Source organism: Lonchura striata, chromosome 1A (genome assembly GCF_050655825.1).
Source record: "Lonchura striata isolate lonStrDom1 chromosome 1A, ASM5065582v1, whole genome shotgun sequence".
NCBI lineage: Eukaryota > Metazoa > Chordata > Aves > Passeriformes > Estrildidae > Lonchura > Lonchura striata.
Window position 1 is genome coordinate 2,183,022 of NC_140741.1, and position 10,670 is coordinate 2,193,691.

General features: G+C 57.3%; 1 long non-coding RNA gene across 1 annotated transcript; it reads left to right on the forward strand.

Annotated features, from left to right (window-relative positions):
• The first annotated feature begins 733 nt into the window (after positions 1 to 733).
• Positions 734 to 2,505, forward strand: LOC146763339 (uncharacterized). The gene is made up of 2 exons (XR_014951988.1): positions 734 to 987; positions 2,238 to 2,505. It is a non-coding gene; the product is annotated as an uncharacterized LOC146763339 (long non-coding RNA).
• The last annotated feature ends 8,165 nt before the right edge of the window (positions 2,506 to 10,670 follow it).

Below are 10,670 nucleotides of genomic sequence, written 5' to 3' on the forward strand. Positions count from 1 at the left end.
CCTGTCCAGCCTGGCCTTGGACACTTCCAGGGATCCGGGGGCAGCCACAGCTTCTGTGTGCAACCTGTGCTGAGGTGCCCTGAGGAAATGTGTGAGCCGGAGGGAGCCGGGGCCGGGCGGAGGGAGCCGAGCTGTGGGAGTGGGCGAATGGAGGCGGGAGCGGGCGGGACTAGGCGAGCGTGGGCGAAAGCGGCCGAAAGGGGCCGAGGAGGCGAGCGGAGCCGAGCTTTGCCGAGTTCAGCCGAGGCGAGCCGAGCTTTGCCGAAGAGGCGAATGGAGGCGAATGCGGCCGGAAATAGCCGAGCGTGGCCGAAAGTAGCCGAAGCTGGCCGAGGAGGCGAGTCCAGCCGAACGGAGCCGAGCTCTGCCGAGCGCAGCAGCCCGGGCGGGGCTGAGCCGGGGCGGAGCCGGGGCGCCGGGAGGATCCCCTCCTGTCCCTCTCTCTCCCGCTCCATGCCCCTGCCCGTGTTCAGTTACCTCTCTTTCCCCCGTTTCCGTGTCCCCCCCAAACCCGGCTCCTTCCTTTCCTGTCCTGTCCCTGCCCCGCTGCTCCGTTCCATTCCCCCTCTCGGTGGTGTGAGATGAGATTTGAGCCCTTTCTGACACCCACGCGTGCTCTTTGTGTTGTCAAATCCCGCGTGTGAGCCAGAAGCTCTCCCTGCCTATTTTGCAGGTGGATGTGCCATTCAAAGCCCTGGAGGCAGGGCTGAGCACCGGCGAGCCGCGCGTGGCTGCTCTGCACAGGGGGCGTGGCAGGAAACACTCGCTGAGTGCCGGAGGAGCGAACGGGAGCCTTGGCCCTGCCATCCTCTGGGATCTCCGGGGACACTGCAAGCACTGGCAAAGAGCCGAGAGCCATGGGAGCAGCGCTGAGCGAGGCTGTGTCCCAGCCAAGGAGTTCCTCCTGTGTCCCTTAAGAGGATACCCCAGGGCTGGTTTTCTGCATCAAGACTTCTGATCAGACCATCTGTAGACCTCTGGCTTAATGTAAATATTTATTTATATGTTTGTCTCTGACAGCAAAGCACGTATCTCCTGACTTCCCTGCTATTCAGTATCTGCTGAACTGGCTGTGCATTTTTCCTAAGCTAAGGAAAACCCTCCCTCTGATTCTGTAATTTCCAAAGGAGCAGCATTGAGTCACTTATGTTTTTCTTGTCTCCATAACTTTAGCTTGACTCGTGCTCAAGGACAGGAATGACTCAAGAACTGTATGTGGTGAATTGTTAGTTTGGCAGGGGTTTTTGCAAATTCAGGGCTAAAATGTGATGTAAGAAAAGGCTTTTATTGCAGCAGTTAGATTTTTGCAGCATGGCAGATTTTCAAGCCTCTAAGTAAATCACTTCATTCAGATTTAAACTCTCTTGAAATATGCTTGATATGTTTTGGGGTTTTTTTCATTGTTATGCTACTTTTCGTTTTGGTTTGATTTGGCTTTCTTTTTTGCCTGGCGTGGGAAAATTTTACAGCTCTCACTTTTTTCTTCTCCAGTTGAGTATAGTGTTACCTTCTTAATTCAAAAACCATTTGCTGTATGGAAAAAGCACCTTGCCTTTGTGAAGGGCCAGGTGGGAACTGTTTTAATGGCCAGTGGCACAGCCCTGTAGCACACAATTCCCAGGAAGTGGGGAGCCCTCTGCCAGGCAGAGCCACCTGGCCAGGTTCCTGCGGGTGCTGCTGCTGTACCCGGCTGATGAGGTGAGAAGCAGCTTGGCTTTATTGCCAAAATAAAACTCACCCGTTTTCCTATGAATCCCAGCAAAGTGGTCCCAAAGGCTCTGTCACTCAGTCTCTGCTTCCATTGGTGTGGAGAGGCTGGATCCCAGTTATCACCCCAGCAGTGCCCCTGCCTCCCTTTTCCCCACTTTTCTGTTCCAGTCGTGCGAAATATTCAGGCTTTGTTTTCTTCCCCCTGCGGTTCACTGCAGATCCCAGAAAACCCACAGGAGGGAAGATCATTCCTTGTGCTTCCACCTCCAGGTGAGAGAGGAGATGGTCACATCCTAGGAGCCTGATTTTGGAATGTTTTCTGGAATTGGCCCAGTGGCTTTTACTTCTGGGGTTCCTGGAGTCTGTCCGTGGCAGGTCCAGCCCGTGCTTCAACTGAGAGCCCTCAGTCCGCAGGGAAATGAACCTTTGGGGAAGTTCTTACAGCTCTGCTTAGTGCTTTATGAATGGTGATGATTTTCTGGAAGTAGGCTGTCCATTCTGACCCTTTTTCTTCCCTCTCCCTGCAGACTGTACCTGCTGAGAGGCTGAGGTGAGACCAGGATCTGTAAAATCCCTGACTCTCCGTGTTTTCCCGAGGCTGAAGCCGTGTTTGCTGTCAGTGACGACAGGGTGGGAGATGCTAAACACTGAAAACTTTGGGGTTTTTCCCCTGAACTCCCCAAGACTCTCTGCAGCTGTGCCCTGTCTATCTCTTGAAAGAGTTTCTGGATTTACAAAGGTTTTTACATTCTGCAATATTTATCTATAACTCGATTAAAAAGAATCCTACTGTATCAATGTGGTGTTGATTACTTTGTTTGAGTCGGTTAATTAAAGCGAATTGTTGGTAAGGGGTTTGAGCATCCCTTAGTTGGAGCTGGCAGCTCTTATTTAATTTCTCTTCATTCCTTTAATTTCTTTCAATTATTTCTTAAGCCATTACTGCAATTAGGATGCACGGTAAGGACAAGAGCATTTCTGCCCTGCTGGATTGGGAAATCCGAGCCCAATTCCTTGGAGAGATTGAGGGGATGGGGATCTGTGCCTCAAGCTGGGTTTTGACAGTGGGAATTTGGTGAGGAAGGAAGAGGAGAGATCCCACGGAAAGTGGCTGAGGCCAGTTCCGCTGGCTTTGGGTGCTCCTACCCCCGAGAAAATCATCCTGGCTGAAGGGAGCTGGAAGAAGCCAGGGGGCTGCGCCGGGGGCTGTGCAGGGACCCCAAACCCTGGTCAGGGGCGCTGGGCAGTGCCAGCTGCAGAGGAACGCTGCAGAGGGGCTGCGCTGGAGCCCCTCAGCTTCCATGCAGAGATGCTGGCACTGCGGGGCTTTCGGGACACTGCCGAGAGGCTCCGCTGCCAGAGCCGGGGAGTTCTCCCGTTCTTTTCTGTCGTGCTGGGCACCTGGCAAGTCCTTCGAGCCCCGCAGGCTGCCAGTGCCAGCGGAGCAGCTGGAATCACAGACGGTCACACAGAAACCGGGCTGGGAGAGCAAATGAGCTCTTCCATGTTGTTTTTCACAACGCGTTTTGGATTTATACCAGAATCTCTTCTCTCCCCTCAGACCCCGTACCCCTGACTTTTGAGTTTTCTCACAGAAATGTCTCGGCCTGCACCGGGAAAAAGAAAATTCCCTGGCACGGCGGGGAGCGGCGGGGTTTGGGGGTGCTGGGGCGGCACGGGGGTCCCCGCGCCCCGGCCGGTCTCGGTCAGCCCCGGGAAATCGCCGCCGCCGCCGGCTCGGCCCCGGCGCCGCCCCGGTGCTCCGGCCCGAGAGAGACCCCGACCCGCCCGCCGGGGCAGAGGCGGCACCGCCGGGAGCCGAAGCGGCAGCCCCGGGCCCATCCCGGCGGGCCGGGAGCGATGGCCCCGCCTCCATCCCGGGCGGGCCGGAGCCTCAGGGGCGGGGCCGGGCCGGAGCCTCAGGGGCGGGGCCGGCGCTGGCTCAGGTGCGCGGGACCGCGGGGCACCTGCGTGGGGTGGGGCCGAGGTTATTTAAGTGCCGGGAATCGCTGCAGCCGCCATTTGCTCACTCGGAGCGCAGTGAGGGTGGTGGGTTCTGTGCGGGCTCCGCAGCTTCGCCCTTCTCTCCTTCCCCCTCTTTACTCTTCCTTCCTCCTGCTCCCATTCCTCTTCTTTTCCTGCCTTTCCCCCGTTTTCCTCTCCTCCCCAAAGCCGACTGCTTTCGCTCCCCTTTTGTGCCCCCTTCTACTCTTCCTTCCTTCTGCTCCTATTCCCCTTCTTTGTCTTCCTCCTTTTCCTTCTCGTCCCATTTCGGCCTCCCCTCCCGTCCCACCATCTACCCTTCCTTCCTTCTCTCCATATTTCTGTTTTTTCTCCCCTAAACCCACTCTCCCTCCTCCCCCAAATGCGACCCCCCCACTCGTCCCTCACCTGTCCCTGCCCCGCTGCTCCGTTCCATTCCCTCTCTCTTCCCTCCTCTGTCCCGTCCCTCTTTCCCCCTGCCGGTCTTTCCCTTCCCCGCCCGCTTTCCTCGCAGCCCGACCTCCCTCCCCACCTTCCCGCATGCTCCGCTCTGCTCCCCTGTTCTCGTTCCCCATTCCCCTTTTCCTTCTTTCCTCGCAGCCGCGGGGCTCGGGGCGCCGCAGAATAAAGCCCAGAGGGCCGGAGCCGGCGCCCCCCGCCCTCGCTGGGGTCCCCACACGGGGCCGGAGCCGCTCTGCGGGTCCCCCCATTGCAGTCTAATACACGGCCCGACACTGCCGGGGTGCGGCTTTCCCGACATCACACTGGGGGTCGGGCTGGGGGTCGGGAGGGGGTCCTGGGGGGAGGAGGGTGGGGGGGTTAGGAAGGGCCCCCTCCGGAGGAGGGGGTCCCGGGGGGGGGGGGGGCCAGGGTGGGCCCCCTCCGGAGGAGGGGGTCCGGGGGAGGGGGGCGGGGTGGAGGGGGGGCCTTCCCCCCTCCAGCCCCGCCCCCTCTCCGGGACCCCCTTCTCCGGACCGGGACCCGGGGGGAGGAGTGGGGTGGGAGGGGGGGGGGGGTGGGTGGGGTGGGGGGGGGGTGGGGGGGGGTGGGGGGTGGGGGGGGTGGGGGGGGGGGGGGTGGGGGGGGGGGGATAGCAGAGGGGGTCACGTCACTCTGCGCCGTGAACAGAAATAAAAAAACACACGACCGGCGGTCCCCTCCATCGCCCCCCCCCCCCCCCCCCACCCACCCCACCCACCCCACCCCCCCCCACCCCACCCACCCCCCCCACCCCCCCACCCCCCCCCCCACCCACCCCCCGGGTCCCGGTCCGGAGAAGGGGGTCCCGGAGAGGGGGCGGGGCTGGAGGGGGGAAGGCCCCCCCTCCACCCCGCCCCCCTCCCCCGGACCCCCTCCTCCGGAGGGGGCCCACCCTGGCCCCCCCCACCCCCGGGACCCCCTCCTCCGGAGGGGGCCCTTCCTAACCCCCCCACCCTCCTCCCCCCAGGACCCCCTCCCGACCCCCAGCCCGACCCCCAGTGTGATGTCGGGAAAGCCGCACCGCGGCAGTGTCGGGCCGTGTATTAGACTGCAATGGGGGGACCCGCAGAGCGGCTCCGGCCCCGTGTGGGGACCCCAGCGAGGGCGGGGGGCGCCGGCTCCGGCCCTCTGGGCTTTATTCTGCGGCGCCCCGAGCCCCGCGGCTGCGAGGAAAGAAGGAAAAGGGGAATGGGGAACGAGAACAGGGGAGCAGAGCGGCAGTCGAGGGGAAGGGGACGAGGACAGGGGGCCGGTGGGGAGAGGTCGGGGTGTGCAGGGCAGCTGGGGAGGGGCCTGGGGGGAGAGCCGGGTGAAGGAAAAGAAAGATTGAAGGCAGCTTTGGGGAAGGAGGCGGAATGTGTGGAGGGGGAAAGGCATCACGGAAAGGCGGCAGGAGGAACCGGGAGCGCGTGGGGGGGAGCAGGGGGAGGGGGCACGGGGGAGCCCGGCTGGGGAGGGAAGGAACAGGGACACGATGGAGGGACAGGATAGTGTAGGGGTGAGTAGGGGAATAGAGAGGGAGGACAAGGAAAGGGGTGTAGGGGGGCCCGCCCGGGAGGGAGGGAGGGGAGGGCTAGGGGGGAGAGGGAGGGGGGGGGGTTTGGGGGGGGGGAGGGTGTAGGGGGTGGGGGAGGGGAGGAAAGGAGGGTAGATAGGAGAGGTACAGAGAAAAAGAAATACAAAAGAAAAGAAACGCGCAAGAAAAGCAAAAGAAACAGAGATATGGAGCCCGACCGGTCGTAACCTCCCGCTCCGAGCGCCCAGCACCAAATGGCTCCGCCGCGCTCGCCCCGCGGTTTAAATACCCGCGGCCCCGCCCCGCGCAGGCGCGCTGGGGCCCCGCGCACCTGTGCGCGCACCTGTGCTGGCCCCGCCCCCGGCCCCGCCCCCCGCCCGTAAATGGCGGCGGCTCCGCGCCCGCCCCGTGTTCTGTGTGGATGCTCGGACGGACTGCGGCGGGACCGGCGCTCGGAGCTCCGTGCGGGGATCGGATCGGGGCAGCTCCCGGCCTGCGCGGCGTCCGAGGCGCTCAGCTGAGATCGGGATCGGGATTTGGGTCCTGGGCCCGCCGGTGTCTGCTGGGGGAGCCGGGCAGAGCCGCTCCTTCCTCGGCGGGCAGGGAGGGGGTGCCGGGGCCGGCGGATCGAGGCGGGATCGCGGCTGGGATCCGGACCGGCAGCGCCGCGGCCGGGAGGAGCCGCTCCGGGACGGGCGCCGCCGCTCCAGCTGCGGCCGGCCCGGGGCTCGGGTCCCGCCGGGGCTCGGGTCCCGTTCTCGCTGTGGCCGCGGGGAGCTGGGGCTGCGTCGGGGCCGGGACCCCATCGGCACCGCCGCTCCCGCAGCGCCGCCTCCGGCCCCGCGGGCGGACACGGAGCCGCCCCGCAGCCCCCGCGGGATGCCGAGCCCCCCCGCCCCGGTAGCCCCGTGGCCACCGCGCTCCCCTGCGAGCAGCAGCGCCCGCCTCCCCCGCCCCGTGTCCGCATCCCCGGGGGAGCCCCGCCGGACGAGCGGGGCTGCGGCGCCGCGGCCGGGAGCGGCCGCTCCGCCGGGGCCGCTGCTCCCGCTCCGGCTGTGCCCGGTGCGGGGCTGGAGGCGCCGGAGCCCCCGAAGGGCAGAGAGCACCTCCTGTCCTTGGCTCTGCGGGGCGGGAGCTGCCGTGCCCTGCCCGTGGCTCGCAGCGTGCCGAACGCACGTCCCGGCACGGGCACCGGCGCACGGGACAGCGCTGGCACGGACACGGCTGAAGGGCTGCCCGCGGCTCCTCGGCCAGGGGCTGCTCCCCACAGGCACGCAGGGATGCTTCAGCCCGGACAGCCGACAGCGACAGCCGACAGGGACCCCAGGGAACGGCTGGCATTACCTGGGAATGGAGGCACGGGCCGTTTGCAGAGGGGCTCTGACGGCAATCCCTGTTGCCGACCTCCCCGAGCTCCCACACAGCTGCCAGGTATGTTCCAGCCACCCCAAATCTCCTCCCTCTTTTCCAGCCTGAGGCCATCATTCACCAGCAGCATTTCAGCCAAGGCAATCTTCCTTCACGGGTACTAAATGCCAAGCAAGAGCCTCGGAGATGCCTTGAAATCAGAGGTTCGAGTGCGATGATGTTCGGAGATTTCCAGGGAGCCAGCTGGAGGTGCAGAAGGGATGGAAAACTCTCACAGGTGGGTCCCACTGGAGGTGTGCTGCAGGCAGGGATGTGCATCCCTTTCCTGAGGAAAACGGACATGCCGAGGCTCTGAAAGGAGCTGAGCTTCTGCAGGAGAGATGTTCTGCCTCAGCACAGGCCGGGAGCACATCCAGCCACCGCCTTGTCCTGCTTTAAAACATTAACTGGAGCCTGAGCTCCGGGTGGGGAGGGAGCTGAGAGCCGGAGGGGCAGGAGCAGGGATGGGAGATGAGGCTGCTGGAATGTCACCTGGAGCAGCTGAACATGTTCTGTCCCTGCAGGAGCCAAAGCAGATCCCTCCTGGCCAGGCTGGATGGGAGATGAGGCTGCTGGAATGTCATTGGAGCAGCCAGGAGCCAAAGCAGATCCCTCCTGGCCGGGCTGGATGGGAGATGAGGCTGCTGGAATGTCATTGGAGCAGCCAGGAGCCAAAGCAGATCCCTCCTGGCCGGGCTGGATGGGAGATGAGGCTGCTGGAATGTCACCTGGAGCAGCCAGGAGCCAAAGCAGATCCCTCCTGGCCGGGCTGGATGGGAGATGAGGCTGCTGGAGTGTCATTGGAGCAGCCAGGAGCCAAAGCAGATCCCTCCTGGCCGGGCTGGATGGGAGATGAGGCTGCTGGAATGTCACCTGGAGCAGCCAGGAGCCAAAGCAGATCCCTCCTGGCCGGGCTGGATGGGAGATGAGGCTGCTGGAATGTCACCTGGAGCAGCCAGGAGCCAAAGCAGATCCCTCCTGGCCGGGCTGGAGGGCAGCTGCTGGATCTGCTGTGGGGGAAAACTCCCTGCCCCTGCCAGGAGCGCTGGCTCTGCTCTTCCTCCAGCTCCTGAGCAGTGTCAGGGCCACCGTGAGGGAGTTCAAACCCAAAAAATCCCCACAGCCCACGGAGTGAATGATCCCAGCAGAGAAACGCAGCATTGAAATAAAAATCTTACAGCTCTGTCAAAAAGGCTGTGACATCGCTGCAACGGGATTGCCAGGAACCTTCTGGTTTGCTCTCGGAATGCTCTTGGTTCTCTTTTGTGTATTTTTAGTCCCTCAGTGGACAGCTTGTAGAATTTATTCTGGGACTTAGAGGTTGAGCAGGGTTGGCTCAGGATTGACCTTCACCTCTGGTGCCGCTTTGCGCAAACACAACGTGGCCGGGCTGGGTGAACTCGTGACCTCAGCTTTCCCCTCCAAAATGTCCCTCGCTTATTTCCCTGGGGTGAGCTGGGATTTTGGCCCAGACTGTCACTCCTCACCTCCCCGTGCCCGCGCGGTGTCCGTTGTGTTCCCCACGGTGCCCTGGGGACACCGGTGGGTCCCTTTGCCTTTCTCCTGCCCCTTTCCAGCCCGAGGCTCCTCTGCCCTCGTCCCACACACAGCACAGGGGCACCGAAGGGGAAAGGCTCCAGAAAACATTTCTGCGATTCCTCAGCAATTCTTTCAATTCCCCGGGGAGAGGAGCGTGAACTCACAGCCACCGAGGCCTGACGGGTTCCTGCAGCGAGAGCTCGGCGCGTGTCCGCAGAGGTGAGTGCGGCACCCGAAAGGAAAAAGCGCGGGAGACAAACGTGATTTCTTTTGCTTCAAAGTTATTGCAAGTTCTTAAAGCCCGACCAACTTTTGCTCTTGCTTTTGGTCGGGTGGAGCAGGAGCAGTGGGCAGAGGTGGTGCCATTGATGCGGACGTGCCCGATGCTTTCTGGGGCAGAAAAGGGAGATTAAGCTCGCCTTACGTCAAGCAGCTATTTAAAAAGATTTATAGCTCTTTAAACGTAGCGCCCTTTAATTACCATAATGTTTCTTCCACGATTTTAACTAATTCTCGGTGTATTTTATAAAACTTAAAATAACACCTCCTCCCCATAAAACAGACTCATCAAGCATTAGACAAAAATTCCTTGTGCCAGTCTCAGGCTTCCACATCTAACAGGAGACCCTCCCCGTAAGCAAACAAAAAAATCAAAATAACGTACCAAAACTAGTCCTTGCTAACATTAAAAATACAGCTCGACCGTATCCAAAAAACCCCCGATTTTATTTCTTCCAAATGCCAAATACTCTTCAAATTCTAAATCAAAAACTCTTAAAAAACAAAAACCATTTGTCCAAGCCCACAAAAAATATAAAACAATCCAATCGATATCCTACATTTAACAAAACCCACTACACAAATTAGTACCATTTGAAATGTAACATAAATAAAAATCTATGACTAAGAAACATATCTCCCAATAAATAAAACCACTCTGTAAAGATATAAGTAATAATCTCAACTCAACAAGCTAAAATTTCTCCAAAACCAAAAGACTTAAAAAACCTTCAATACTTATAAATAACAACATTCAATATGTTAAGTGTTAGTAAAATCAAACAAACTTAAATGTCAATGCATTTAAATAAATACATTAAGTTTCTTTTTATCTATTAAAATTAAGTTTATTATTCCTTACTATCAAAATTCATTCAGTCTAAATTTAAATGTTATGTAATATAACTTACCCTAAATTTTATTAAAAATCACTTCTCTAAACTATACAGTATATGGTTAATTTTATTTAAAAAAAATGAAACTACTCAAATTACAACAACTAAAAGAAAACACTAACAAACACCTATTCAGAAGTTAAAAAAATATAGTGTATTATGTCATCAATTTCATCAAAAATTCTGTTCTTCATTACAATCTCTACTCTTTTTATCTTTCATAAGTAACACCAAAAAATAGCAATTACTATTCATATCATGCTATTTAAGAATTTTACTCTATTTCCTTAATATATATTTTTAAAGTTATCCTAACTTCTTCAAACACTTACTACTAATATACTAATTATATAATAATTTTTATAATAAGCAATATTTATTAAATATTATTATAATATTTACAACCAACTTTCATGTACTTTGTTATCTCTTTATATAATGATCTAAAAAACACATAAAATTTCTAATTCCTACTTTTTTTATTCTCTACTTATACAGCTCTTAAAACAAGTTAACCCTCTAACTAATCTCTACACTAACTCTATAATTTAACCTAATGTTATCTCACAGTTTTAAATATTTTTCAAGACTAAAAAAAAATATATTTTATTAAAAACCTCCTCCAGACTGTTAATCTTATCACTTTCCTCAGTTATTACTACAAAATCACTTCAATGTAAAACCCGACTACAACATTAATTTCTATTTCTAAGTTTCACACTAAGTAATCGCTCTCTCATACATTTTCTCCACCTTCACACTCTCAATATCCAAATCCAAACTCACAATCCTGTCCATAACCACTTTCAAATCTTTAAACAAAAGTTTACTATACTCAAATCTATTCTAAAAACACTTCT